Here is a 23,057-nt window from a genome sequence, read left to right as displayed (position 1 = left end):
AAATCTCCTCCTCACATGGAGAGGAAGTAAAAGTAAGAGACAAGGTTATGACATATTTTCCATGTCCACTATGCAACAGAGGGACACAGAAGCCAAGGATGGTGAGAATTCTCATTATTATTCAGTTGAATTATGTGTTGTTTTCAGAAATGGCCCCTTTAAAAAGGATGTGTGTGATCATCCCTACTAGGGAACTTTTATTTTGGTCCAACATTTCCACGTCTGCCATTGATCCAAGTGATGGATGTAGGTGGAACTCTTTGTGACAGTGAACTACTCAAGATGGCATCCTGGGTGCTTAAACTTCACTATCAGGAAGGGATCAATAGAATTTCCAGCTACATTACTTTGAATTCTACCCTTAGCACATTGGAGATAACTGACCTTTCCAGTTCTCTAGAGAGACCCACCAACCCTCCAAAAAAAATACAAGAAGGACACTTAAAAGGCAAGAAAGAACCACACGGATCAAAACCAATTGTGTGGGAAGAAAAACATAACGAACCGTCAGTTCACTGTAGTTTTCTAAAGGAGACACTTTATTGCCTAAAGAAATATGTTTAGAACTGCTTTCAGCACTGGAGAATGCTTCTCTGCTGTTTACTTTTATTATTAACTAGAATCTCCCAGGGAACAGGGATCCCATCCAATGCCCTATGGTGTTTTCTGTCCCATGGGACTGTCTGGCAATTCAGTCCCCTGTGAAGCACTTAATTGTACCTTAGTTTTGGGTTGGGGCTTCGTGATCCGGGCATGCTCAGTTCAGAGGGGATAGCTCAGAAGTCTGATAAACATAAAATGAGAGCTGAGAGTAAGCAGGCGAAGGGAATTGTCAAGGGAATATGTGGTCTATGTTTCTGAAGAATCTGTGAGAAGAAACACCGTAACAAATCTATCAAATGGTGCTAAATTAATTACAGCAGGTGTATGCAGTTCCCAAGTTAATTTCTCCTACCCTACCATTGAAGCCTATTCTGATACTCATGTTGAGTTACAAGGGTAATGCCTGCTAAAGGGTTTACTGTATTACAATAGCAATGTGTAGTTTATGTCTTTATGTACACAAGGGCCTAAAGTCATTGTGGTATTGACATGTTATCTACTAGGCGTTTGCTCCATTTGCATTAATTCTGTTAATTCCCTAAAGTAGGTTTGAAGGGTTCCAGTCAGTATTAGCATGCAGAACTCGAAGCACTGGATCTGAGAATCTACAATACACATGGCATTGTGTGTTTATTTTGAGCTGCATGCACTCAGAGAGCTTTTTCACCAGGAAACAAGTACTTTAATGAGGTCTCCCTGACATGCTCCCTGTGGGTCACTCTATTTAAAGCAGAGTTTCTCAGTCCCAGCTGCACATCAGAGTTACCCAGGAGTTCTGGAAAATCCTTGTGGGTGAGACCCACCCAGACCAATTAAGTCAGAATCTCTGGGGCCTGGGACCCAGGCATCCCTAGTTCTGAAATTCCCGTAGGCAATGCTAATTTGCAGCTAGGCTCGAGAATCCATATTTAGAGTTCTGATGAAGATGATGTCACTTTGGTTTCATTTTGATGGATAAAAGGTACAGAGTACGCAATCCGCCATAGCAGAGCTTGCGTTTTCTTTAGAAAGCAGTTACCACCGTTGCTGCACCTGGTCTCATAATCACAAGGTTGACTGAGGGACCCCTTTACCATGCTACTATCTAGTAAAACTCACAAACTCCACTACCTTTGCTTATTATAGTTTTGTTAACAATAAAAATAGAAAGAATCGGCCAGGCACGGTGGTTCATGCCTGTAATCCCAGCACTTTGGGAGGCCGAGACAGGTGGATCACCTTAGGTCAGGAGTATGAGACTAGCCTGGCCAACATGGCAAAACCCCATCTCTACTAAAAATACAAAAAAAATTAGCCAGATGTGGTGGCAGGCACCTGTAATCTCAGCTACTCGGGAGGCTGAGGCAGGAGAATCGCTTGAACCCGAGAGGCAGAGGTTGCAGTAAGCCAAGATCGTGCCATTGCACTCCAGCGTGGGCAACAAGAGGGAAACTTTGTCTCAAAAGAAAAAAAAAAAAAAGAGTCATAATATCAGACAAGAGTAGATTAGTTAAATATATATAGAATATCCTAAGAGTAGAATATTATACAGATATTAAAAGCAATTCTGCAGATTGGTTTATTTACATTCATTCATTCATTTAATGAGTATTTATAGAGAAACACTGCTGTGCCAAACAGTGTTCTAGGCTCTAGGGATATAGTAATGAACAAAAAAGAGACATTCACATTTCTTAAAGAGAAGGTTTAAAAACAGCATGCATAGTATTTTATAACATATAAGCATAAAATATGGAAGGATCTACATTAAAATATTAATCAAGATCTCTGCATGATGAAATTAAAATGATTTTAATTTTTTTCCTCTTTGGATATTTTTTCTATGCTGGGCATTTATTCCTCATGTAATTCTAGGCATATAAAATAGACATTCGATTCCATTTCTCAGATGTCTTATAGCTCTAATGGAAACATGTTAAGTGACTTATCATGTAGCAGGACCTGTCTAACTCTAGTATGTGGTTAGGGGTGACAGCATGGCTGGGCAGAAAAGTCAATGAAAAGTTTTTTGTTTCTTTTTTCAGAAGGAGTCTCACTCTGTCGCCCAGGCTGAAGTGCAGTGGTGTGACCTCGGCTCACTGCAACATCCGCCTCACGAGTTCAAAAGATTCTCATGCCTCAGCCTCCCAAGTAGGTGGGATTATAGGCGTGTGCCACGACACCCGGCTAATTTTTGTGTTTTTTAGTACAGATGGGGTACCACCATGTTGGCCAGGCTGGTCTCGAACTCCTGACCTCAAGTGATCTGCCTGCCTTGGCCTCCCAAAGTGCTGGGATTATAGGCATGAGCCACTGTGTCTCACCCAAATGAAAAGTTTTGATGGCCTTTGGAAACCTGGCAGCGACAAGCCTGGCTCCTGAGATTTAAAGTGTAGTGAAAAATAATTGCATTAATTATCCTAGGCTTTTCTTATTATTTGCTTTTATCCGCTTGCTTTTCTGTGTAAGTACTTGAGATATTAGAGTCTCAAAAAGTACTTGAATAGATGAGTTAATGATTTCCAAGGTGGTTGAACCTGTGCCCACTCATTCACATGCAATATTGAAAGTAGCCACGAGATGGCGAGAATGCTTAAAAAGTAAAGAGACCAATAAAAATCCCACAGTCAGCCAGTGGGTGACGTGTTCCCTTGCAAATTGCCATTAATGTGAGCTCACTGACAGACATGTAATCATCAGCCTGAGGTGTCGTGTCTCCTTTGCCCCCGCTCAGCAGAGAGTGGAGCTGATGTCAGTTAAACAGAGGGGTTCCAGAATCTTCTCTCCCTGAAACAACAGGGCTGCTTTGCTAAATATGGAAGCCCATGTGACACTTGACTTAGCAAAAGGCTTTAGCCTTGAGTGAACTGCCTGCGTGGAGAGCTGCTTGTCCCTGAGGGAGAAGTAACATCTGCAGTCATGGTGGAAGAAGAGAAAAGGAAACCAAACTGTATATATATATATTTTTTTCTTGCCTTTGGTCAATCTGAGGGCTGGAAAAGAGGGGCTGACAGACTGGTTGAAAGATAATAATAGTGTGATCAGCCTGCAGGCTTCAGAGGCTGGGTGTACAGCAGGTCACAAGGGAGGAGGAAAAAGGGGCCCCCCAAAATTCTAGTTGTAAAAGAATCATATAGTATGTAATAAGGAAGGAATCACAGGGTCATCTTGCATATATCTAGAACCTCTCCAGGGATTCGCTTTCCAGTTTAAGAATGAAAGCAAGTGAACCTTAAAGCAGCATTTAAAAAAATTGTTGATGGATTAAGGTTTATTAGAAGATATAAATATAATAATCTTGCTCTTGTTAACTTTCTTTTTTTGATTTCTGTGCCCCAGCCTACCTAGCATTTGTGTGCCTAATGTGAAGGGCATAGGCTCTGGAGCCACACAGCTGTGTTTGGCTTCAGCTTTGCACACGTCTGTCTATGTGACCCTTTTGACCTCTCAGAGCCCTGTTTTTCATGCCTGTAAGATATGGTTTGCAGAAAGAATCAGAGAATCATGTTTGTAAAGTGCCTGACATGGCCCAGCATATAGTAGGGGTTCAAATAAAATGATTTTTCTTTCTTTCCAATCTCACCTTCAACCACTTTACTTTCAAGTGTTGCCTGGACACTCTATATTGTCAAGACTGTGCGCTTTCTCTCTTTCTCTCTCTCCCTTCTCTGGAGATCTCTATCTTCCTTTGTCCTGGAAATCCCACCACTACTTCAAGGTCTGGTTCAAGTAAGGGTGTTCCTCATAGTCCCACTGCCCCAATGCCAAAGAGTATTCTGATGAAGTCTATTCTCCTTATCAATCATGATATCTCTTGTGGAACTTATTCTGCTTAATCAGAGATGATAGTTTCCATGTCTGCCATCTTCCTTTACTCCACATTGTGTGTTCCTGCAGCATGAGTTACGACAAGGTCTTACATGTCTTCATATCTCTGAATAAATGGAAGAATGAACTTCAGTTTCTCACACTGTCCTGTTCCTTTTTTTCCATGGGGGGAAAAAAAAGATGTCTATAAATGTGTCTGAAATAGTAACTGCCATTGTTTTTCCTCTGCTTGACTCAAGTGATAGTCAAAGAAAACAAAATATTTAGATAAGACCATATTATTATGTCAACAACCAAACTCGGTCCTTCACTTGAAGATTTTGCAATTGAGTCTGCAAAAGCTCTAACTAGCTCTAAATCCATATGGGAGCGTATGTTTCATCACTTCCCTCTGACAGACCCAGATGCAGCTCTGTATTAATTAAATCCAGGTCTGAAGAGCCACTATCCAAGCAAAAGAAGTTATGCATGTGTAGCTTATTACTTACATAAAGTGAAACCCTTCCTCACTAAATGCATGTACGATAAATGAGCTGGACACTGTCCCAGGCCTTGCAGTTTTTACAAAGAGGATAATTTTCTTTAATGTCCTCCTTTGGCAAGGACTACTAAGTTCGACAAGAAAATTCAAACTGAGTGAAACTGCTTGCTGTCTCATATCACTGGGTTTCTCAAGGCAAGAGGAGCTCAAAGTTGTTAGTAACATATTTGGGAAGGTTGAGGGTTCATGAGAAGCACAATATCACTAATGTATTAAATATGGATTTTTAGCATAAGCTAATAGCTTCCCAGTGAAAGCATGTCTCTTTACTGTAGAACCTTTACATTCTACTTGGGAATGATGGATGGAATTGCTAATAGCAGCCTTATAAGTATTATCTCATTCAATCATCCTGAGCACCTTCTATAGTGGCCCTAATATTATCCCCGTTTCACAGATAAGGAGACTAAAGCTTAGGAGTTTAAATGACTTGCTGAGAGTTACACAGCATGTAGGTGAATTGAATTCAAAGCTGGTTTTATCTCAGAGTAAACTGTTATTACTATGTACAAAACCTTGCAAGGCTGTTAGTGAAACTGAGTTCCTCTGGTTTGCTGTTCATAGCGTAAACAAGGATAGGTCACGTGTTCATAAAACGCAGACTCTGAAAAATGCTGCCACAGGGCACAAATGCTCTCTAATGGAAAGCACCAAGCATTGTGGAACTTGGTCAGAAGAGAAGGGGGATCATAAAGCGTTTTTGACAGGAGCATAAGTGAGGTCATGAAAACCAGGAGTAATCTGGAGTAGCCATTGGTAAGGTTTATCCATCTTGAGGCTTTGATTCACGTAGCATCTTCAAACTTCATTTCTTTGTTTCCTCATGATAAAAATGCAAACATGTCTCAATCTAAGTAATGACAGCACCATATTTATAAGAAAGTCAGAGCATTTAGGGAGGTCTCCTTTGTATGTTTGACTTTCAACTCACATTTGAATAACTCACTGGAAAGGGGGCAGTCAGGGACAAGATATGGATTAAACTACAACATCATGTTACCCCCTTAGCATGTTAACATAATTTGTAAAAAAAAAATGGTAGGAGTACTGACTAGCTTTTCACACTAATCACCCAAATGTTACATGATCATATATTATCATATTAAAAATGGTGATATTTTTCCCCCAAGAAAAATTGATACTACTTTGCAAATTACTACCTCCTCAAGGAATGACAATCAGGGCTCAATTGGTCATTTAAGGAATGATTATTGAGCATTACTGTGTCCCAAGCATTATTGTCAGCAATTGGGATACATCAGTGAACAAAATAGACAAAGATATCTGGTCTCATCAAACTTACATCAGTGAGGGGAAAATAGATATTACACAGTAAATATAATAGGCAAATTATTAGGAAGGTTAAAAGGTAATATAGAGCTACTGAAAAAAGAACAAGTAAAACAGAGTTGGAAGGACCAGAAGTGTGGTGGGGCTGTGTTCATTTTCAAAAATGGTGATCCACATGTATATCCCCGAGAAGGGGAGATCTGAGTAAACACTTAAATGAAGTGAGGGATTTAACCAAGCGGGTATCTGCAGGAAGATCACTCCAGGCAAAGGGAAACGGAACGCCTAGAGCAAAGGCCCTAAAAAGGGAATGTGTTTGATACGTTTGTGTTCAGGAATAAGGCGGCCCATGAGGTTGGGTCAAGCGAGTCAGGGGTGGATGAAGACCAGAAACATGGGGAATCAGGGCCCAGAACCGGTATGACCTGCACATGATGGGGGCGGCTTGGCTTTTCTCTGAGTGAAATGGAAGCCATTTCAGGGTTTTGAAGAGAGGAGGCTCATACTCTGCCTTGCAACTGAAAAGGCTCCCTCTGGCTGCAGTACTGGGGACTGCAGGGAGTGAAAGCATAGCAGGAGGCCTGTTAGCACAGCCGGTCCCAACCTTTTTGGCAACAGGGACACAATTTTTCCATGGACTTGGGGGCGGGGATGTTTTCGGTATGAAACTGCTCCACCTCAGGTCATCAGGCATTAGTCAAATTCTCATAAGGAGCATGCAACCTAGATCCCTCACATGCACAGTTCACAATAGGGTTCGTGCTCCTATGAGAATCTAATGCTGCCGCTGATGTGACAGGAGGCCCTCGCTCACCTCCTGCTGTGCCACCCACTTCCTAACAGGCCACGGCCCAGTACTGGCCCACGGCCTGGGGGTTGGGGACCCCTGTGTTAGGGGACAATGGCAGAACACAGGTGATTTGAGGGTGCCCTGGACTAGGTAGTAGCAGTGAAGGTAAACTGGCAGGATGTGGTTTCCCAGGTGGGACTACATGTTTGCAAGCCCCCAAATAGCTTGACTCCAATCTATCTCTGCCAGTTTCAGAGTAGTTAAAAAAAAAAAAAAGGAAGAAGAAGGAGAAGAAGGAGAAGCAGAAGGAGAAGGACAAGGAGAAGGAGAAGGAGAAGAAGAGGAAGAGGAAGGAGGAGGAGGATTGGGAGAATTTGGAGGAGGAGGAGGATTTGGAGGAGGAGGAGGAGGAGAAGAAGAAGGAGGAGGAGGAGAAGAGGAGGAGGAGGAGGAGGAAGAGGAAGAAGAAGAAGATTGAACCTTGGAAGATTTTTGCTCTAATCAAATTTCAAGTCCATCTTTCAGTTACATCATTTGTTAAATGAGTGAATCTATGAACATAAAAACTTGAAATGCATCAAAATGGCAACAAAACAAAACAAAACACTGAAACACTAGCTAAAGAAAGATTGGTTAGCTCATTGGTAGATCTTTCTTGCTGCCCAACTACTCCCATATGTCACTGAAATTTGAGAGAAGGCTGACAAAATCATTTTAATTCCTTTCCAAGCCTCCAAAGTGCAAGATGGAAGAGTGTTAGAATCCTGGTGTCAAATGAGTGTACATTCTCAAGTATCATGTTTTCCTTATATTTGTAATTCTCCCAGCACGCATTGATTAGTACATGTTGAATCATTCTATGTCTTTGAGACAGGCAGAGATAGAGGCTCATTCATCTTACTGAAGTAAACATTTGCTTTCTTCTCTTACCCCTTGTCTGTGGGAAGAGTGTACTCCGCCCCACTGATTTTGTTTGTTTTTGAGATTGGGTTTCACTCCTGTAGCTCCGGCTGGAGTGCAGTGGCATAAACACAGCTAATAGAGGCTTTGATCTCTTGGCTGAAACCATCCTCCAGCCTCAGCCTCCCAACTCAGCCTCCCAAGGCTCAAGACACCATGCCTGGCTAATTATTTTGATTTTTTGTAGGGACAGGGTCTCATTATGTTGCCCAGACATCTTGAACTCCTGAGTTCAAGTTATCCTTCCACCTTGGCCTCCCAAAGTGCTGGGATTACAGGTGTGAGCCACCATGCCTGGCCTTACCCCATTGACTTTGACCTTGATCTTGTAACCTGCTTTGGGCAATGAAACATAATTGGGTATGACATACATCTCATCAAAGAAGAAACTTCAAGAAGCATTGTACATTTCCGTCAGTTTTCTTATTCTTTCCCTCTCAGATACCTTTGGCAGCCGTTCTGAAATCAGAGGACCTGTGGGACTGAGCCACAGGTGACCACCAAACCCACATATAACATGAGAGAGAAATACATATTGCAAGTTACTGAGATTTTGGAGTTGTTTGTACTGCAGCAAAACTGACTAATATGAAGTCATTTTGGATGGATGCATTCTCTAGATAGCTGAATGGCTTCTTTCTTAGAGTGCAAAACACTTAAAAAACACACATTTTATTTAGAAAATTCAAAAGTTGTTCCATTAATGGGCACTTAAAAGAGTTAAATAAAGCTAATTTTCATGACTTGAGGTTTTAAAAAATTATGATTAATTATAAATGCTAACATAGGCATAGTTTATTAAAATTTGGATTTCCATTCAAAACTTTTCTGTTAAATGATACATATCTTAGTCTATTTGTGCTGCTGTAACAAAATACTTGACACTGGGTAATTTATAAAGAATATAAATATATTTCTCAGTGTTCTGGAGGCTGGGAAGTCCAAGATCAAGGCACCCACAGGTTTGGTGTCTGGTGAGGGTCCATTCCTAATAGATGGCACCAGCTAGGCATGATCACGTCATAGAAGGAACAAAAGGGCAAAAGGAGATGAATGAATGGTGTATCCCTATATGGCAGAAGAGCAAAAATGGCCTCAGCTGGTTCCCTCCAGCCCTGTACTAAGGCACTAATCCATTTATGGAAGCAGAGCCTTCATGACTTAATCACTTCCCCAAAGACCCCACCCACCTCTTTTGTTTTGTTTTGTTTTGGTTTGGTTTTGGTTTTTTGAGATGGAGTCTCACTCTTTCACCCAGGCTGGAGTACAGTGGCTCAATCTTGGCTCACTGCAACTTCTGCCTCCTGGGTTCAAACAATTCTCCTGCTTTAGACTCATGAATAGCTGGGACTACAGGCACCCACTACCATGCCTGGCTAATTTTTTTTTGTATTTTAGTAGAGACGGGGTTGCCCAGGCTGGTCTCGAATTCCTGAGCTCAGGTAATCCAGCCGCCTTGGTCTCCCAAAGTGCTGGGATTACAGGTGTGAGCCACCGCGCCTGGCCAACATCTCACCTCTTAATACTACCATGATAAAGATTAAGTTTCAACCCATAACTTTTGGGGACATTCAGACCATAGCAATATGCTTCTTGAGATTAGAGATAGTGTTGTACTCATCTGTGTATCCTGAGCACCTAGAGTAATGCCTGGCACATAGTGGACTCTATAAATGTTTGTTGAAAGCATTTGGCAAATGAGGGCATGAGTAAGAAAACAACAAAGAACGAATATCATGCTCTGTGTTGGGGGTTTCCAACTTTTCTGACTGAGAAGGTGATGTTCCATGGATAGACGCTGCTAGATAACAAGGGTCAGTGATAGGATGGAGGAAGGAGGTTATGAATGCTTAGCTTAGCCGGCAGATTTTCAGTTCACCAAGAAGTTTGGGGAAAATGAAGAACAGGGGCATGTAAGCTACATTCCAAGCCTATAAGGACTCAGCAGAAAGCTGCAACTTATTAAACCTGTTATAAGGTTAAACCTCCCTTTACTGTCTTCGGGCGCCTGGCATTTTAGCATGAAAGTCCCTCCATTCTTCCTTTTGGTGCATGTTCAAAGGAGCAGAGGATTCCAAAAGGAGAAGAACAGTTGGGGTGGAACCTGAGGAGCACAGGAAGGGGTCTTGATTCTCCTAAACTTGGGAGGGACTGACTGAAGTAAAGTAAAAGGAGGCCCCTTGGTGCTGGCCAACTGAGTGGAACAGCACATGGCTGGCTGGGAAAGTCTCCAGCTCATTAAAAAGAAAAGGAGGAGGAGGGGGCGGAGGACAAGGGGAAGAGGAGGAAGAGGGGGAGAAGGAGCCATTTTATCACATTGGAGCTGCACGCTGCTGCTCTGAAACCGACCACCACCTTCTGTTGGGATCCCATGCTTGGAATCAAACTTTTTTGCTTCATGATTCACACCTCCCATCCCTCCTGCTACTGTTTTTTGAAGTGACAGCTAAGGCATTTTTTCTTTTTTTTTTCTTGGATCTGCATTCCTTAAGATTCCACCTGCCTCCTAATCATGAGAGTCCCTGCAGAAAGGAAGTGCCAGACACAAAAAATGAAAGAGCGCTTCTCCCCAGTCTTCTCTCCTTTCAGCATCAGGTGTCTCCATGAGCTGTGAATGGGTTTCCTCTGGAGTGTTCTCTGTTGGGTCCTGTGTTGTTGGGTTGTGGTGTTTCCTTTTCTTCCCCAACCATGCACCGATGTGGGAATAGCAGATGTGACATTTGAGAGTTCAAGTTCAGCTGATCCTTTGGGTGCATGTCTTTGGGGAACATATCTAATCTCTCTACTTGTCTCAAGTAACTCTTCTGTAAAATGGGCACAAAATATGACTCCAAAGAGTTGTTTTGAACATTTAATATGAAAAAATATTAAAAGTGGTTAGTAGAAACAAGTAAGAATGTGTCTAATAGTAACAAGTATGATTGAAATGCTTTTCTCTGATATGGGAATTGCTCTCATTGAGACTGACCTTTTAACTTTCAAAAGTTGTCCTTCATTTTCAGGAAAGTGTAAGACTGTGACCTTTGAATATTTTTTCTTAAGTTGCTTTTTTTAAACAATCAGACAAAAATTTCAACATGAGGATTAGATGCACTTGTGGTTTGCTTCATAACAAGGCAACAATGAGCCAATATATTGCGGTAAAGGTAGAATCAGTTATGAAATTTCCTTGGAGAGGGTTTTTAAATTTTGTTTAGTTTTTTTGTTTGTTTGTTTTGTTGAGATGGAGTCTCACCCTGTCACCCATGCTGGAGTGCAATGGTGCGATCTCAGCTCACTGCAACCTCCGCCTCCCAGGTTCAAGCCATTCTCCTGCCTCAGCCTCCCGAGTAGCTGGGATTACAGGTGCCAGCCACCAGGTCTGGCTAATTTTTGTATTTGTAGTAGAGACAGGGTTTCCCCATGTTGGCCAGGCTGGTCTTGAACTCCTGACCTGAGGTGCTATGCCCGCCTTGGCCTTCCAAAGTGCCAGGATTACAGGCGTGGGCCACTGTCCCCGGTCTCTTGGACAGGGTTTTAAATGGCCAATTGTGGTTCCAGATCTTATTCCCTGTGCCTGCCATCGCTAGCATCGAGTGAGAACTGCCCCCTTGATTTCCACGTTTGTAAGGGTGTAAATAAAGAACAGTATTTTTTTCTAGGAATAAAGCTACATGCAAGTGGCGCGTCATTGCGAGGGAAACTTTCAAACTGGAATCCTTCTGGTGAAATGGTTCATTAAACAAACCCTGTAAGGGGAGGGCCAGAGAAACAGAAAGGAAATGCATCTTTGCTATTTCTAAAGCCAGGCTGCAATTTCCAACTTCAAAGGGGGAAAAAATAGCCAAAGCCTCAAACATCCTCTATCCCAGCTTACTAGAAAACCAATTTTCCAGATAATAGGAATTCTTTGATCAAAGGCATGCAGGCATTTCCCTTTAAATGGGTCAAATGATAATTGCCTACAGGAACACCCACGTTAATAAATTCATCAGTATTCTGACAGCCTGCAAGGGATTTGGACAGATGCTTGAGGGCAGCCTTCCCCCAGAAGTTTTCTCAGACAGTACCAGATGCACATGGAAAGGCCACTCCGGAGCTGGATGAAAGCATTTCTTTACCATGGGGCTGTCTGGGTCTGACGCAAGGCGGTTCCACGGGGCCTTTCCTGCATTCCCCAGGGATGTGTGGCAACCTCACTCTAGGCTGTAGGCAGGAGCAAGCATCAGTGGTGCCCTCAGCTCTCCACTGTCTCTGAGTGGGTTGAAGAGGGATGGTGTTAGCATTACTAGGCACAAAGAAGGCTTTCCACCAGGTAGACGGTCCTGTTCATCCTCTAGGACTCGACTCCAATCATTTAGCAGATTGTTAAATTATCAAGACAACCCCAGTGGTTCTTTTAGCCAGCTCTCCTATTAAAGTAAGCCATCTTATAATTATTTATTTATTTATGATTAGTATTTTTCAAAATTGAGTTATTAGAGAGCAAGGATTTGTGTGTGTATGTGTTTGTGTTTGTATGTGTGTAGAGTGTACACAGTACCAGGTATTCAGTGGTGTTTAATGAGTGAATGAATAAATGAATGAATGAATGAATGATGCATTGATGCCTGTGATGATTTTGACATATACAAAATTCCAAAGGCCAGGCGCAGTGGCTCACATCTGTAATCCCAGCACTTTGGGAGGCTGAGGTGGGCAGATCAGGAGGTCAGGAGATGGAGACACGGTGAAACCCTGTCTCTATTAAAAATACAAAAAAATTAGCTGGGCATGGTGGTGGGCACCTGTATTCCCAGCTACTTGGGAGGCTGAGGCAAGAGAATGGTGTGAACCCAGGAGGCGGAGTTTGCAGTGAGCCGAGATTGCGCCACTGCACTCCAGCCTCCAGCCTGGGTGACAGAGCAAGACTCCATCCAAAAAAAAAAAAAAATTCCAAAAATTCAGTAAACCAATTCTATACTTGTCTGGACTGAACCACAATGCCCATCTTTGCATGTATGTGTCCCTTTAACCAAAGTTTGTGCTAAGTTACCAATGTACAGAGAGACATGAAAAATGAAATAAAAACCATAAATATTGACTGAGCATAGCAGTGGGACAGATACTGGCAAATAAAAATGTATGGGTCAGGTCCCTGCCCTTAAGTGCTTATGATATGCTGGAGAAAATGTATGTATGTATATGTGTTTGCATAGGTATATGTATGCATGTGTGTATGTGGGTACATGTGTGTGGTTATGTGTGTATATTTGTGTATGTGTGTGTATGTGGGTATGTGTGTGACTGTGTGTATATGTATGTATGTGCATGTGCATGCACGTGTGTGTGCATGTGAGTGGGCAGACGAAGAAATACATGTGCTGGAATCTTATAAGACAATACCTAATAAGGCCAAAGGACTGGTACCAGTGAAAAGAGAATTATGATATGTGTGCAGGAGGAAAGGAAAAAGAGTAGGAGAAGGTACAGAATGGGATGTGAGCACTATCAAGATGCCAGTATCCTTCAGTCCCAGAGTCGGACCTTATCAACTTGTTCCAGTTCTCAGAGCCACAGGGAGAAGGAGAAAACAGGACCCTAGCCATTCCCAGACAGCACAGGACTCAGGACTCAGGACTCAGGACTCGGGTCTCCTGGGGCCTGGAGTTGGGATATTTCTTTTTCTCTTCTGTGTGGTTTTAGTTTTTCAGACTTTCTACCTTAAAAAAAAAAAAAGGCTTAGCTGGGCGCGGTGGCTCACACCTGTAATCCTAGCACTTTGGGAGGCCGAGGCAGACAGATCACCTGAGGTCAGGAGTTTGAGACCTGCTTGGCATATATGGCAAAACCCTGTCTCTGCTACAAATACAAAAATTAGCTGGGCGCAGTGGCAGGTGCCTGTAATCCCAGGTACTTGGGAGGCTGAGGCAGGGAGAATTGCTTGAATTCAGAAGGTGGAGGTTGCAGTGAACAAAGATCGCACCACTGCACTCCAGCCTGGGTGATAGAACGAGACTCTGTCTCAAAACAAAAAAAAAAAAAAAAAAAAAAAAAGAAAGAAAAGAAAAGAAGAAAAAAAAAGCCTGACATTTTTGTTTTGATATACCTGAGAATGTTGCAATCCAGCTGGCTCTCCCTCAGGCAGGGGCTGGGGTGGGGTGGGGGGTCCTCTTGTCAAGCTCCCAACTCCTTAACTCTGACTTATCTCAGCCTACCTGTGGGGACTGTGCTGCTGGCAGCGTCTGATTACTTCCCCCAGGGCAGCAGCATCACTAGAATCATTAAACTTCCTGCTGGCCTAATACCTCCTCCAAACAGGTGCTTTTAAAGACCTTTGCAGGAGGGTGCTGGGGCTCCATTAATCACTTCTCCATGGGTGCACATAAAGCTGTCGTGTTATATCTGGGATAATAAAATCACTTTCAAGCATTACTACACCAGCTCACACTCATTTATAACATACTTCTAACTGCTTTACAGAGCATTATTTTTTTCTGTTGAACCCACACAAAAACCTCACAAGGAGGGTAAGAGGCCAGGAAACCATCCAATTTTCCAGAGTAGACAGCCGCCCTTCCAGAAGGGCGATGGGGTTTGCTCCAATCTGGGGGCTAGTCTCTATGGTGATGACAGTCCTCATACATTGCTTTCCTTTTTTTGTTTTTATTTTACTTTTTGAATTTTAACCACTTTCATCTCTCTGATTATTTTCACATTCTGCCTCAGATGCTCTTACTTTGCCCCTAAATTGATTTTAAACAGATGAAAACATTTCCTTCCACACTGCCAAGGCATTGGTTAGCATTCTTTTTTTTTTTTTGTATTTTCATATTTCTTTTCATAGGTTTGTGGTTGTGACTGTATGGTAACGAGATAAATTGCCACAAGTCATAAAAAGTCACTGTGGATCTAGGAGTCAATTTCATGGATCTGCTCAATCTGTCTTCCCTCTTCTTGGGGGCAAAGTCCTCTTCTTATTATCATCGTCCCTATTTCTTAATCATCTCCAACCTCTCCCTTCTCAGGCCAAGTTCTCTCCAGTCGAGGAGCCACTTTCACCTTCATTCTTCCTTCCATAAGCTACTATCCTATTTTTCACCCTGTTTCCCACTTGAAGACTCCTAACTATGGGCAATAGGTGGGTAGCAGCACCTGCTCTCTCCATCCTCCTGTCCCTCTCAGCCTCAGGTGCGTCCTCACAGTCAACGAAGCCCCAGTCCCCAGTCAAATGCCCTATTCTTATGTTTCATTCTCTTTAATTCTCCTGCAGCATTTGACCATATTGAATTTGTCTTTAACACACCTTATGCCCTTGGTCTTCAGGACACTTCTGTACCCTGGTTCATTTCCCAACTCTCTGACTTCATTTTTACTCTTCCTTTATCCCATTCCTGCCTCCTGCATCATGGAGGTTTCCAAGGGGTTGGATCCTGACCTTTTGCCCTTCTTTCTCACTCTCTGCCTACATGGGACATCATAGCTTTATTTATTCACGTATTCAAGTGTATGTCTATTTACTGAGTTTAATAGTGTTTAGTACCATTTACTTAAGACATCGTGAGTCCTACTGTGTCCCAGACACTTTTCTGGGCCCTAGAGATTCAGTGGGGAACAGGACCAAGCTCCTGCCTGCTTGCGGCTCCCACTCTCCTGGGGGAAGAAGAGTGATGACGTTATGAAGTAAACAAATTGGGGTGATGAAATGGAGAGGGAAGAGGGTCGTTCCCTCTTAAGAGGTCACATTAGAGCTAAGCCCTGAATGATAAAGAAGAGCCAGTCATGGGTGTGTCTGGGGGAAGCGTATTCCAGGGAGTGGAGCAAGGAGGTACATGACATCTATACAGACAACTCCAAACTCAGGACCACACATCGTGACATTTTAAAGAGCTCTTCTTATCTCCACTTGCCTCCTAGCTATCACCATTGTCCCTGCAGGTTCAGCGCCAAATGCAACCCTTCCACAAAAATGGGCTCACTCTATCTTAAATTCTCCACTTCTTCCATGAGTGCCAGTTAGGCTGGAAACTTAAGAGTCACTCAGCATATAGCATCGCCCTCTTCCTTAATGTTCACCATGGCAACAAGAGCCCCCACTGTCCTTCCTTTTTCACATCTGCTGCCTTTCACGCAGCTCCCTGTTGTCAAGTTATTCCCTACACAATTCACCTCTTAGTCCACAGTCAGATAACTACCATTTATTGCAGACTTACACTATTCCTGGCACTGTGCTTGGCACTTGACACACCTTGGCCCAGACTACCTGTCAGGTACTCTTAATAGCTCCATTTTACAGATGAAGAAACTGAGGCTCAATATCCCCCTTAGATAATGACCTTCACTACACCATTTCATTTCTTTTTTAAAAATCTACAGGAAAAAAGATCACATTTCGTAGCGTGATCATCAAAAGCTCCAAATTTCCTTTTGAGCCACAGCTTGCCTGTTCCACCAACATGAATCCTCTGACCCTGCCAATCAATAAATGAATTTGCTTTTACCCATTGTCTTTTCTCATGCTGACCTCCATACCTGGAGTGTCTTTCTTTTTTTTCCTTTTCCTTTGTTCAAATCTTTCCTAATCTTTGCACTTCAATTCCACATTTGCTTAGTTCATAAAAACCCATATTATATATTTTGGGATCCATTTTTGGACTCATGTTTATGTATAAATTTCCTTTATACAACTATGAACTCTTGGTGGGCACAACTGTATTGAAGCAGAGAATGGTGGTTAAAAGTATGAATTCTAGGCCAGGTGTGATGGCTCACACCTGTAATCCTAGCACTTTGGGATGCCAATGTGGACAGATCACGTGAGCTGAAAAGTTCCAGATGAGCCTGGACAGCATGGTGAAACCCCTTCTCTAGAAAAAATACAAGAATTAGTCAAGTAGTGTGTGCCTGTATCAAGTCTCTGACAGGGACACAAAGGTCCTGTAGTTCTAGCTACTCAGGAGGCTGAAGTGGGAGGATCATTTGAGCCAGGCAGGTCAAGGCTGCAGTAAGCTGAGATCACATCTCTGCACTCTAGCCTAAGTGACAGAGTGAGATCCTGTCAAAAAAAAAAAAAAGTATGAATTCTAGAGACAGTCTGAGAGTATGAATCTCCAAATCTATCCCTGAATTGGCATGTGATCTCTGGAGTTCCATTTCCTCATCTATGAAATACAGTTGGTGATCATAGTACCTACCTCAAAGGGTTGCTGTGAGGTTTCGGTGAATGCATGCACATAAGCATGTGGCGATCCTGGTGCATAATAAACCCTCAATAGATGTTAGCTCTTCGCACCTCACATTCTGGGAATAACGTGGCCTTAATGAGTATCCTTTTACTAGTGATCTCTTCAGATTATTAGATATGTGTACAACAGTGTCCTAGCTACTACAAGGATAGAGGAAAGTGCCCATATGAGAGTAGAAGAATGGCCACTGTGGATCTGATTCATCCCCTGTTGTTTGTGGGAGAGGTGAGGTATAGAAGTAAAGGTTAGGAAGTCAAACTGCCTGGGTTCAAATCTTGACCCTTCATTTCTGTGTTGCTGGTTTTACCATCTGAAAAAAATGGGCATAATATTATTATCTGTTTCAGAGAGTTCTTGTAAGGACCAAATAATAGGAAAATAATTGGAAAATGCTTAATACTCAGTATGTGTTGGCTATTGATATTATCACGAGTTAGTGTTGACCTAGCTCTGTATCAAGTCTCTGACAGGGACAAAAAAGCTTCCAAGAAAAAGGTCACAAATCAGGTCTAAGAAAGCCAGAGAAAAAAAGAATAAGAAGACAAGACTTGCTACTTCTGGTGACTCCTAGAAAATACTGGGTACCTGGGGAAGGTGAGTGCAGATGCAGAAAAAAACCCCAGGGATCTCCGAGGGTCCCCCAGTTGCCTGTCCCACAAGGCTTCCCTACTTAGGGTGACATTTAAATGCATTGAGTGGTCTTGAGCAATGGCATTATTTTTTATTCCACCCTCATTCTCAATTTCCACATTCAACTGGGCAAGACAGACCCATGTTCTTTCTTCAGAGAGCTCAATCTTCTCTCAGGTCTATCCTTTCACCGTCTGTGCCACTGTCTCTCCCTTGGTTCACACTCAAGGTTCAAATTTCTTCCTCAGATGATTGTCATAGCCTCCTAAACTTTTCATCACCTCCAGCAATAGCCTCTGTAATACACTCCACACAAACAAAACCAACCTGCTTGAGAAACATGACTGTAAGCAAGAACTGTATTAAAATATTGAAACTGTGAGCCACCACACTACATCTCCAGACTATTAACAACCCCCTGCTGATCCACGTGCCATTTCAATGCTGTTGATAAAAGCAGAGGCAGAGGTGAAATTTTAAATGAGTGAAAGATGGATTGCATGGAGCCATAAATTCCAAATGAGTCCACTGAAAACAGTGCCTCTAAATCTGTCTCACGCCTCTTTATCTACCTCCTCCCGTTTTAGACAACAGTTTCAAAGTAGAATATAAAACACTTTCAGGACCCAAGGAAGTTTAAAGGGAGACGAGGCAACTTAGTGACACTGAGCAGCTCACTGGTGCTGTAAATATTTCCAAAGTGAAATATTCACTTTTCGATATTTGTCAGAAGCCCACTAAAAAATCCCCAGAGCAACCACTGTATCACCAGCCTGAGCTCCAACTTCATTTGTTGATTTTTGGCTCACCGCTCAGCTCCTGGTAATACAGAGCTTTATGTTTCTTCCGAAGTATCTGATACGTGAGCTAGCTGGGGTTCCCCTGTAAGATGATCATCTCCCTGAGAGGAAGGGCGAGGGCTTCAAGAGACTTACTTTCTTATTCCGACTCTACCGTCACTTGGTTCTATGACCTAAGAAAAGACATCAATGTTGATGTCTTTCTGTCTTTAAAGTACAGGAGTTGAATTAGATGTGTGGCCCCAAGCTGGGGATTGTAAGCCCATGGTGGGTAGCAGAGATTTTTTTTCAAAAGTTCATCAAATCCATAGCAGCTTATTCTATTCTCAACCTGCAGATATTAAAAATAACTATGATTTTGTGGGGACCATCAAATTAGATTTTTGAAATGCGTCCTTGTACTCATGGCAAAACATCAGCTAAGAGCCCCTGTAAGGTCCTTGGCTGCTCTAACGCTTATTCATTCCTTTGTTTAACGTATATTCACTGAAGGCTTCTCCTCACCAGGTACTTGGCTAAGTGCACTGGAATCTGAGGTGGACAGCGTATAATTTTGGCCTCAAAGAGCAAAGAACATTTAGCTGACAACTGCAACCCAGCATGATATGAGTGGGAAGCACATATTGGAGCTTTTCTGAGCTTTTAAGTGAGTATATCACTTGATCTTTCCCCACTGTGAGAGGGGGGCTCTGATCATCTTCATCTAAGGAAGAGTCAGCTGATGCCAGAGGGTCAAGGAGCCCAGGAGGGAGAAAATTCCATTAAACTCCAAAGCCTGAATTGTGGACACTGAGTCTAAATTGCTGTGATGAAGGTAAGCATGCAGTGCAGTTGAGAACTTACGTTGGAAGGAAGATCTTGGGGGAATTAGAGAAAGCATCACAGGGTGGGGACATGAGTCCTCTGATAAAGGAGGAGTAGTTTGCCAGAAGGACAATCAAGAAGATCATTCCAAAAAGAGGTGGGAGCAGACGCAAAGCCACACAAATGGGGAACCCCAGGGCACATCTAGGGACCCTCTAGAGTTCTGTAGGCAAGGGCAGGATGATGGGGGTGGACCAGGCTCAGGAGTAAACAGACAACTGTGATTGGGCACATTGCAGTTCTGTATGCTGGATGCTCTGGTATATAGTGGGCGGTCTCTATCCTCAGTTGATTAGGGTTGGATGGTGTGCATCCAGTTCAGCGACACAGTGTTTACCAGTATTTTCTTCCAGGAGATACATTATCTCAAAAACTACTCTACCATCACCCTAGATGGCCATCAAAGCCTTTGTTGATCATATACTGACCTTCAGAAGGCAATGGCTTCATATACCCTGAAGCATCCACATTACAGGTGTGACAATCACACAAAAAGCATACATACAAGTCATTCTACTGCAGTCCTTTCAGTGGTCACCCCGAAACCTTTGCTTTGTTGTGAACCTTATCATGATGGTTAATTCTATGTGTCAACTTGACTGGGCCACAGAGCGCCCAGATTAAACACTGTTTCTACATGTGTCTGTGAAGGTGCATTGGGATGAGATTAGCATTTGAGTAGATTCTGTAAAGCAGATTTCTCTCCTCAATGTGGAAGAGCACCATCCAATCTGTTTGGGGTCTGAGAAGAACAAAAGGTGAAGGAAGGAGAAATTTGCACCCCCTCTTTATTCCCTGCACAACTGCTAGAAACATCTCATCTCATCTTCTCTTGACTTTGTACTGGGATTTATACAATCAGCACCCCTGGTTCTCAGGCCTTTGGACTCAGACTGAATTACACCACCAGCTTTCCTGTGTCTCCAGCTTATAGATGGCAGATTATGGGACTTCTCAGCCTCCATAACCTATGGGCCAATTCTTCATAATAAACCTAACTATAGCTAATCTATACCTGTATCTAGCCTATTGGTTCTGTTTCTCTGGAGAACCTTGACTAATATACTTACCTAAGGATGATGCAAGTTTAGGAATTTTTTTTTGTTGTTGATGTGAATTTTAGAATTAATGCTTCTTAGTCTGTGTATAGTCTTCTAAGTCAGACAATACAGATTAAATATCTGCATGCTTGGCCTTGCAGGAGAAGTCCTCCCTGAGAAGACATTGGTGTGTTTTTAATGCTCCTGAGAAGATAGTGATGCGTTTTTAATGCTCCAAAGGCAGGAGTAAGCTGAAGTTTAGAAGATCATTTTCTCTTTAGAGCAGATTCCTAATTGCAGTTTACTAGCTGTGTGAACTTGGATAAGTCTCTTAACTGCTTCTTGTCTCAGCTTCTTTATCTGTAAACTGGGAATGATAATGATATTAACCTGAGTATTGTCACTATTGTACATAATAATCAGGTCGTTGGATCATTATGAAGATTACATAATTAATATATATGCTTATATTTAGAATAGTCTCAGGCATATCGTAAGCAGGGTATAAATATTTGTTCCTTGTATCAGGAGGTTCTGCAGAAGGTGTGACTGAAATCCAGACTATGCTTTCTTCACTAAGCCCTGTGTCCTGCAGAGAGGCACCTTTTCCTAAGTGGTACAAATGTGCTCAATGGGCTAAGTAGCTCTTCTTCTAGAGGAGATGAATCTGCCCTTACCTGCTCACACACTTTTGTTCTCTTTATTTTGAGTTAATTGAGAAATAATTTGTAAAAGCTTCAATAGATTGATTATCATGTCCCCATCTTCTCGTTCTTGTTCCTAACCTCCCTAGCTTTATTATAACATTGGGCCCAGAACGCTGAAGCAGACCTTCTTGGTTTTTCCATGCAGCGCCCCTGGTCCTCCTCTTTACACACTTGTAAACAGCATGGTGGAGATTCATAAGCAACAGAGAAGGCATGTGTTGTCACACGGTCATATTTAGTTTCTGCAGTCCCTCTCAGAAAAGCTCGAGAAATATTGACAACACAAGCCAAGTTTATCTAACAAATTCTCCATTAATTCGAAGGAACTACAAATCTTCAGCGCTGCCTGGGAGCTCACAGAAATCTCCACACCGTGATTTCCAAATGTTACGGCAGAAAACAGCATAGCAACTGAACAATGTTTGGGGTTATAGGTTTAGGTCAAATTGGACTGGGTAGTTTTTTTACTGGTCTTTCAAGAACAAGATAAAAAAGACATGGTTTTTACTTACAGGGCAGCTCAAAACATTGCAAAAAGCTTTTCACTTGGGATCAAAAGACCAAGGCTGACTCTTGGTTCTGCTTGGCTCTAGGTGATCTTGGGAACAAATCTACCTGATTCTGCTTTTTCAGAGCTAGCATGGGCCTTAGGGGGCACAACGCAAATACTGAGGTGATGAGTTTAAGTGACTTGAGAAATGTTGCTGAGTTAGCAGAGCAGGGACCTTCAGTCTTGACTGCTGGCCCAGGGCTCATGGAGAACTAAGAACTCTGTGGAGTCACGATGAGTAATAAATGATTTTTCCAGATAAATTGTAACATGTACGCCATTGAATACATTAACTACAATGTCCATATGTAAAGTTTCTGTGAGAATTCAATCCTTATGTTTCTGAGTCATTTCGCATTAATTCATGTAAATGTTACTCTTTTGAGAGCTATTTGATGTCCAATGTGCCCTGTAAGCTTGGTTTTTTTTTACATAAACCTAATTTATTTATTCGTTCATTTATTTATTTGGTGCAAAATCAGGAAATTCTTCTTTGCCAAGGATAAACACATTTGAATACCAGATGATTCAAAATTCTCTCAAACTCAAGGTTTGCCAGATGAATTAGCTCTAATCCTCTAAATAATAAATAAAAGGAGGGGTGGGGGCATTCTCAACTCCAACCTTCAAAATGACAAGCTGACATAAGAAAGCACACCTTAAGTCATTCAAGTGAGTTTTCTTATCTTCCGGCAATGTTACAAGGATTTGGGAAGGGGGAAGTGGAAATTGGCATCATTATAATTGTTGGCTCAAGGCAGAGACCCACTGAATTTGCTCTTTTTGTGTTTTGCAAGCAGTTCTTTCAGTTCGATACCACATTTGGAAATGTGTTTGATCACATTTAATTGCAGATAGGAGGAGGATGTAGATGGTGGTGGCTCGATGGGGATTAGGAACTTGTGGGAGCCTTATGTAGCCTACCAATTACATCTTTAGCTAAAAGGAATAGAAATGGAGACACAAGGAATAGATGCAAGTCCTAGGGTGTCTACGCTATAACCCTTGTTTTGAGGAAGAAGAAAGATATGATGAATACACAGGCATTTATACAGCTGTTCTAAAAAAGTAAACTGCAATTACTGAAATGAGGCTTTTCATCTCTAAACTTTAGTAGCCATGAGTTCAGCTCTCCCCTTATTCTCAACTCTCAGATGCCCCTTACTGGATTGCTATTCTGGAGGAACAAGCCCTGAGGATCCAGAGTTTCTCTAGATCCTTGCTACTAAAAGTGTGTCAAGCCATCTATCAACACTGACATTACCTGGACCA

The 23,057-nt window shown here is 42.3% G+C and overlaps 1 protein-coding gene across 5 annotated transcripts in view; it reads right to left on the bottom strand.

The window, feature by feature from the left end:
* Nucleotides 1-23,057, bottom strand: part of PHACTR1 (phosphatase and actin regulator 1) — a 575,876-nt gene that overhangs the window by 395,318 nt on the left and 157,501 nt on the right. The window lies entirely within an intron of this gene.

The sequence above is a fragment of the Theropithecus gelada genome, chromosome 4 (genome assembly GCF_003255815.1).
Source record: "Theropithecus gelada isolate Dixy chromosome 4, Tgel_1.0, whole genome shotgun sequence".
In the NCBI taxonomy this organism is placed as follows: Eukaryota; Metazoa; Chordata; class Mammalia; order Primates; family Cercopithecidae; genus Theropithecus; species Theropithecus gelada.
This window is presented reverse-complemented; position numbering and strand designations above follow the sequence as displayed.